Source organism: Mus musculus, chromosome 3, assembly GCF_000001635.26.
Source record: "Mus musculus strain C57BL/6J chromosome 3, GRCm38.p6 C57BL/6J".
NCBI lineage: Eukaryota > Metazoa > Chordata > Mammalia > Rodentia > Muridae > Mus > Mus musculus.
This window is the reverse complement of record NC_000069.6, coordinates 129,459,509-129,467,853: the sequence shown is the minus strand read 5'-3', so window position 1 is coordinate 129,467,853 and position 8,345 is coordinate 129,459,509. Positions and strand designations below refer to the sequence as shown.

The 8,345-nt window shown below is 45.6% G+C and overlaps 1 pseudogene; it reads right to left on the bottom strand.

Annotated features, from left to right (window-relative positions):
* Positions 5,065-5,903, bottom strand: Rpl7a-ps7 (ribosomal protein L7A, pseudogene 7; annotated as a pseudogene).

Here is an 8,345-nt window from a genome sequence, read left to right as displayed (position 1 = left end):
CTCTCAGTACCTTACAGAACCTCATTATCATGCCCGGGCCAGGCAGTGTCTTTGCAAAAAACTTTACTGCATATGTACACATTGGTTGTTTGTCCAAACTTATGCGTGGTGGCCAGCAGTAGTCAGTGCCACTCTGCAACGGCACATGTGGCTTCCCACAATTAAGTCATCCCACAGATTTCTGCTGTGACAGAACAGCTCTTCTTAGCTTAATGCTTGAGTTTAAAGAAGCAGCCTTTGCCATGGGGAGAGCTGGAGGTTGCCTTGTGAAGATTAAAAGAGGTCACTTTTGTGCAAACCCTTGATGAAAGAGATCTAGAATTGTGTGTTGTGAAAAGTCTGTCTCTATACTGGCTTAATTTCTATGTTTAAAGATCATTTGTTCCATGTATGTTACTTGAGGCCTGAAGACTTGATGTTCCTTTGGGTATCATGGGTAAATACAGAGGGCTTAGTTTTATTAGGTGATGTGAAATAGTTTCCTTCAGATAGTTGGCTGTGAGAGGTCCCAGCCCTGATTTGTGCTGTACACTTGGAGAGAATGTTTTCTCCCAGTGCTAAAGGCACCAGGTGGATCAAGACATGCTATCACCGGGCATGGTGGCGCACGCCTTTAATCCCAGCACTTGGGAGGCAGAGGCAGGTGGATTTCTGAGTTCGAGGCCAGCCTGGTCTACAGAGTGAGTTCCAGGACAGCCAGGGCAGAAGACATCCTATCATTGTGGATTGTGGTTCAAGATGATCTATTGTTGTGATTGAAGTGTTCTCTGAAGTCTAAAAGCAAATCAACAGAGTATCTCTCCTGTCCACTCAGCAGGATTGAAGGCACTGCCCTCAGAAAGGCCTCTCAGGCATCAAATTCAAGCCTTCTGTGTTCTTTCTCTGTTCTGGTGATGGACTGAGATGATCTTGAGTTGGTGACTGGGTAGCGCCAAGTTTCTCATTAAAGAAGCCAAGGCCTGTGGTATAGACAAAGACTGGGCATCAGACTTCATGGGATGGAAGGCTAGGTGAGGGCCAGGCTGTGTTGGAGTTCTCAGGTTCTGCCATTCAGTCTTGGAAGTGTGGCTCAGCTGATTTATATTTTCTCTTCCCTCTTCCCTGGCATTTCTCACCTTCCTTCCTTTCTTTTATCTCTTTTTTTAAAAAACAAAACAAAACAAAATAAAACAAGTTTTATAAACTTTTGACCTTTAATTAATAATCCACCTGATACAAACTTATATGACTGAGATTATAGTTGTGTAACACCATACCAGGCTTTAAAACAAACAAACAAACAAACAAACAAATAAATGTCTATGTATATGCATGCGTAGCCTTACCCAGTTTTGAATTTATCAACAGAACACACATAAGAACATTATTTTGACAATTTTACATCGTTGTACTTCTGAAATATTTATTTGGAATTCTTTGTCTTGAAACTATAGATCCTTGCCAGATGTGGTGGTTTGCTGTTGTATTGGGTATTTGTTTCTTTCTTGAGAAACAACTTAAAGTTGGCTGGGTGTGTGTGTGTTGGGGGAGGGGGGTGGGAGAGGATGCGGAGGGACTTGGAGGAGGGGAAGGATATGATCAAAATATATTTGAATTTGAAAATTGTTTTAAATAGCAGAAAATATAATAATAAAAATGAAAACCATAAGGACCACATATTATTCTAAGACACCTGGATCACGAAGAAACAAAAGAAATAAAAAGCATTCTGCCAGATAGAGTGGTGTCAACCTTTAATGTCAGCGCTCAAGAGGCAGAAGCAGACTGGCCTGATTTGCATAGCAACAATGTTGTAGACCAACAAGACTACACTTGCTAGTAGTCAAAACCAACCAAACAATTCAGTTTTGGAGCTGGAGAGATGGCTCAGTGGTTAAGAGCATTGTTCTTCCAGAGGGTCAGAGTTCAATTCCCAGCACCCACATGGCAGTCCATAACTGTCTGTAACTCCCAGAGGATCCAACTCACATACAAATACAAGTGTGTGTGTGTGTTTAAAGAGCTGTAGTTTTGATACGGAGGATGGAACCCAGGGCCTTCTATGTGGTCAGCGAGTGCCCTGCTTTCTGGCTACATCTCTAATCCTCTGTTTTGAGACAGGGTCTTACTTTGGAGCTTTGAACTCTCAACCCTCCTGTCTGAGCCTTTTGAGTACCAGGACTTCTGGTGTGAACCGCCGTAGCCTCAACTCCTTTGGCAGTCCATCCTTCTCAGGTGGCTGGGCTCAGTTTGCCTAGAAATGTTCTTGTTCCCTTGGCTAGCAGCTCCTGCCGCTGAGCTTTTGAGACGTGCGGTTCTCAGGTCATTGTGTCACCACTGGAGCCCGAAGTTCATTTTTTTTTTTAATGTAAGTACACTGTAGCTGTCTTCAAACACTCCAGAAGAGGAAGTCAGATCTCGTTACGGATGGTTGTGAGCCACCATGTGGTTGCTGGGATTTGAACTCCGGACCTTCGGAAGAGCAGTCTGTAAGAGCAGTCGGGTGCTCTTACCCACTGAGCCATCTCACCAGCCCCCCGAAGTTCCTTCTTATCTGTACAAGCTTCCTCCACTTTTATCATTGACTGCACCGTGTGCCTTAGTCAGGGTTCTGACTAAGTCTATTCCTGTACAAACATCATAACCAAGGAGCAAGTTGGAGAGGAAAGGGTTTATTCAGCTTGCACTTCCACATTGCTGTTCATCACCAAAGGAAGCCAGGACAGGAACTCACACAGGGTAGGAACAAGGCAGGAGCTGATGCAGACTCCATGGAGGGGTGCTGCTTACTGGCTTGCTTCCCCTGGCTTGCTCAGCTTGCTTTCTTATAGGACCCAGAACTACCAGTCCAGGGATAGCTCCACCCACAAAGGGCCCTCTCCACCTTGATCACAAACTGAGAAAATGCCTCATGGCCGGATCTCATGGAGGCTTTTCCTCAAGAGAGGCTCCTTTCTCTGTGATGACTCTAGCTTGTGTCAAGTTGACACACAGAACCAGCACTGTGTGCCTTTAGGAGGTGTGCAGGCAAAAATTTTTCCACGATCTTCCCGTTGTGGGGCACAGTGAAGCCTGTGCTGCTGTGTCCTGTGTCCCCTGCTCAGGTAACCACACAGCCATTTCTCCCCAGAGGTCTCCATTCTTTTTATCCAGGTTCTGCTCAGGCAGTGAGGTTTCCGAAGGTTTTCTCTTAAAGACCACTGGACTGCCTGCGGGGTTGCAAGTCCTTCCGGGTCAGGGGACATGGTTTCCCTTTCAAGATCTGTTAGATCTCTCTCAGGCTCCATTGTCCAGGGTCTTTCTCAGCACTCCTTCCTAGGTTTGGAAGTGCACTGGTATGAGTTGAGACATTCCGGTTTTCTCAGCAGTATTCCCAGTACATTATACCTGTCACGGCGCTGTTGGATTTCCAGCTGTCCTACATTTCAAAATATTAAATCCAGGAACGGGCTTATCTAAATTTTTTTTATCTCGTGATACATCCTTCTTCCTAGTCAGAGAGCAGAGAGCAATCAATTCAGTTGTCTGAGTAGCGGGGGTATTTGTGTCAGGAGAAAAAGCAGGAAGATAGGGCAATGTCTCGGTATTTGACAAGCTCTGTCTTTTTGTTCTCGTTGTTAATCTTAACTGATCCCCTCAAAGGAATTATTTCTTCAATTTGAAATAATATAGAATCACTACTAGAAAGAATGTAATTTGGCACATTCCCGGTGATAAATCCACGCATCCATGCAGAGGTCACTATGGGGAACTCCTGTCTGAGATGATTACCCCAGGGCTCCTGGTTCTCTGCCGCATGTCAGGTGAGTGCGCAGGTGGCCAGCCGTTGGCCTATGGATTTAAAGGCACGGGCAATGTCTTCATGCATGGGGTTGAGGGTGAGGGTCAGGATTGTCCAGGAAAAGTCCTTGTCTGGGGTATCAGGGAGGAGGGGACGAGTCAGCCTCAATAGCACTGTCTTCCTGTTTTGCATTGATCCTATGTTCTGTCTGCTGAATATATCACTTTCAGAAATCTGGAGGATTAGGGAAACGCTGGAAGCCTTTCTGATTTAGAAAATGGGTTCATGTGTGTATGGTTTTTTTGCCTTTAGCTTTGTTTTGGGGGTCTGGTTTAGATGTACAGGTGTGCTCAAATCTCAAGCAGTTATAGGTGATTTTTTTTTGTATACGTGCGCCCACACATGTAAACGTGGCTTTGGTCAAAGCAGACACTATTTCACAGCCGTAATCAGTTGTCCTGTACCCTCCTCAGCCCCGTGCTCCCTCAGGTCACTACTACTTTGACATCTAGTGTTTCTAGGTGGACTCTGATGTTTTGTAGATTCTTTCTCTTCTGACAACTGATCTGTCTCACTGTTGCCTTGACCAGAGGAGGAAGGTGGCAGTCTCTGAGCACTGTTAAAAAAAGCTCATTCTTTTAAAACAAATTTTATTTATTTATTTATTTATTTAGGTTTTTTGTTTTGTTTTGTTTTTCGAGACAGGGATTCTCTGTGTAGCCCTGGCTGTCCTGGAACTCACTCTGTAGACCAGGCTGGCCTCGGTCAGAGATCCACCTGCCTCTGCCTCCCAAGTGCTGGGATTAAAGGCATGCGCCACTGTGAGCGCCCGTCTCGCCAGCAAGAATGATGCCACAATAGGATCCTTCTGCACACGTTTATTGGGAGAGCTTGATTGCATAGGCGAAAGACCCTGAGCCCAGAAATGGTGCTGCTTATATAGACCTAGGAGTGACGTGTCCATACCTGATTGGTTATGCTACCAGTACCTCATTAATATGCATTGGGCCAGGCAGTGACTCGGCAAAAACCTCTTATGCACATGCGCACATTGGTTGTTTACCCATAATCATGGGCAGTGGCCAGTGGTAGCCAGCGCCACTCTGCAACGGCACATGTGGCTTCCCACACGCCACCACTGTCCAGTTTAAAACAAATTTTATTTATTTTTGGTCTTGGTCTCACTGTGTAAACTAACACAGCCCAGAACTTGTCACGCTCTTGGCCTCTCAGGTTCTGGGACTGTAGGAATGTGCCACCAAACTCTGCCAGGAGAGAGGGTTCTTTTTTTTTTTTTTTTTTTTAATTTTGTAATTATATTTAGGTACAGAAAATTTAGTGTACATTTAACCCAATTTAGTGGCGAGTTCTTTAGCCTTTGCTTTTTCCAGCTTGGCAATGCGAGCCACAGACTTAGGACCCAGGACGTTGCCTCTCCAGTGGCGACGGATCTCGTCATATCTGTCATTATAATTGGTCCTAATAGCTTCCACCAGCTTAGCCAGAGCACCCTTGTCTTCCGAGTTAACCTGTGTGAAGGCAACAGTGGTGCATGTCTTCCTGTGGACCAGGTGCCCCAGCCTGGCCTTTCCCTTGATGATGCAGTAGGGCACCCCCATCTTTCGACACAGGGCAGGTAGGAAAACCACCAGCTCAGTGGGGTCTACACCATGGGCAATCACCACCAACTGAGCCTTCTTGTTCTCCACCAAGGTGGTGACTGTATTGACTCCTGCTCGGAGGACAGGTGGCCTCTTAGTTGGGACGTCGCCTTTGCCAGCAGCCTTTGCTTCTTCTCTTGCTTTGTCTCTGGCCTGTACTTGTGGGCAAGCTTAAGCAGCTGAGTAGCTGTCTGCCTGTCCAGGGCCTGGGTGAACTGGTTAATGGCAGGAGGGACTTTGAGCCGCTTGTAGAGGATAGCTCTTTGCCGCTGCAGCCTGATGTAGCGGGACCATTTGACGAAGCGCGTTAAATCTCTTTTGGGCTGGATGTCCTGTCCAATGCCGAAGTTCTTGGGCCTCTTCTCGAACAGAGGGTTGACCACCTTCTTGGCCTCCTGCTTCTTGATGACGGCGGGGGCCGGGGCCACCTTCTTCCCCTTGGCCTTCTTCCCTTTGGGCATCTTGCTCGGCTGCTGGAGAAAGCAGGAGAGAGGGTTCTTGCACGAGCCTATTACTTCTGCTGCTTTTCTGTGGAAGTTATTTCTAAGGCTGGGGAGACTAGGGAAGAACTCCTCCAATAGAAAAGATTTAAACGCTTACACATAAAAGGGGTCAGAGGGTGATTTGATCTGGTTGGGTTCTAGGTCTTCAACTGACGTTGGCTGAAGCAAATGGTATCTCCAATGAGCCCTTCAGTTAGGAATAAAAGGGCGGCTGTCTGTCACTGACTCTACAGGCAATCTGCTTTCCACCAACCATTACTGACATCAGTGCTATAGCCTGCAGCTAGTAATAAGGCTGTGCGTTCAGGTTGTAATAAACACTGTGGCCCAAAGAACCCTGTTGGGCCTATGTAGATATTGGCACTTAAAGATAAGAAGAACTTGCTTAATGTTCAAGTTTAAGGTTTTCTAAGCTTAACAGGTGCAGAAGTTTTAACATGCCCCTCCCAAATTGACGTGCAGGAAACTCAGCCACTTGGACAGTGATGTTAAGGGGTGTATTAGTCAGGGTTCTCTAGAGTCACAGAACTTATGGATAGTCTCTATATAGTAAAGGAATTTATTGATGACTTATAGTCAGCAGCCCAATTCCCAACAATGGTTCAGTCATAGCTGTGAATGGAAGTCCAAGGATCTAGCAGTTACTCAGTCTCACACAGCAAGCAGGTGAAGGAGCAAGAGCAAGACTCCCTTCTTCCAATGTCCTTATATTGTCTCCAGCAGAAGGTGTAGCCCAGATTAAAGGTGTGTTCCACCACACCTTTAATCCCGGATGACCTTGAATTTGGAGATTTAATCTTCTGGAATCCATAGCCACTATGCCTCAAGATCTCCATACCAAGATCCAGACCAGAAACTTCTATCTCCAAGCCTCCAGATAAGGGTCACTGGTGAGCCTTCCAATTCTGGATTGTAGTTCATTCCAAATATAGTCAAGTTGACAACCAGGAATAGCCACTACAATCCACCCCTTGTCAACTTGACACAAATAATATCCCATGTTCACATGAAACAATAACAAGGTTATTATAACAAGGTTATAACACGCCTAACATGATATAACTATCCCTCGTACAATTGCAAACGCATTTGTAAATTTACAACGGGGCAATGTCCCTTGGGAACATCCTTTTAGTGTCTCAACTTAAATACAAATTGATGTTAAAGAAATTGGAAGAAAGACAAATATATTCATTAGCAAAATAAGACAGGGGCATTCATATTACTTTATAATCCTCGTTTCTGCAACTGGTTATGTGGCCTTAATTGGTATTTATAACTACCTTCCTCTACTACCCATTCGGTATTTCCTTCACCTTCAGCCAGCACCTCAGCAGGTCTTGGCTCTTTTCCTGGAGGATTGACCCATACCTTCATTCCTGATGGGTCTGCGTCCTTTGTCATCCTGCTTGGATTAGGCTGTTGTAGTTTCCCATTGACTTTAATCACAGGACATGGTAGTACTAAGAGACACCCTAAGAGATCTCCTACAATCCAGACATAATATTGCTTACCTTCATTGTGAAGAGGTAATCCAATTTCCCCATGGTAATCTGGATCTATCAACCCCCTAACACTGTTATTCCTTTTTTAGCCTGTTAGTTTAAGGGCATTAGAAGCCCAAAATGACCAGGGGGAATTCTGAGCTTCCAGTTCAATGGAATGTTTGTTGTAGCTCCTGGTAGGAGCACTCCCCTCTCTGGAACCAAAACTTCTAGGCCAGCAGAACCTTGAGTTATGGGGACAGGAAGCAAAAATTTTCCTAGAGGGTCACTAGGAGTGATAGTAAGTGGAACTATTCCCTTTTCCACCCCTTGATTCCTGGACCCATGAATCCTGGCTATGGGCAAAACTGTACCATATATCAAATGCTGATTCAAAGCATATACTGCCTTCTGAAGAACTCTGCCCCAGCCTTCCATGCTGTTACCACCTAATTGGCGCTGTAACTGCGTCTTCAAAAGGCCATTCCATCTTTCTATTAGACCAGCTGCTTCAGGATGATGGGGAATGTGGTAAGACCAATGAATTCCATGATCGTGGGCCCACTGTCGTACTTCTATGGCTGTGAAATGAGTTCCTTGGTCAGAAGCAATACTGTGTGGAATACCATGACGATAGATAAGGCATTCTGTCAGTCCATGGATGGTGGTTTTAGCAGAGGCATTATGTGCAGGAAAGGCAAATTCATAACCAGAATAAGTATCTACTCCAGTAATAACAAAACGCTGTCCTTTCCACGAAGGAAGTGGTCCAATGTAGTCAACCTGCCACCAGGTTGCTGGCTGGTCACCTCGAGGAATGGTGCCATAGCTGGGGCTCAGTGTTGGTTTCTGCTGTTGGCAGATCTGGCATTCCTCCATCTCGACCACCATGGCCACTTTGTTCATGTGCCCATTGAGCAATGACAGGGATGGCTGG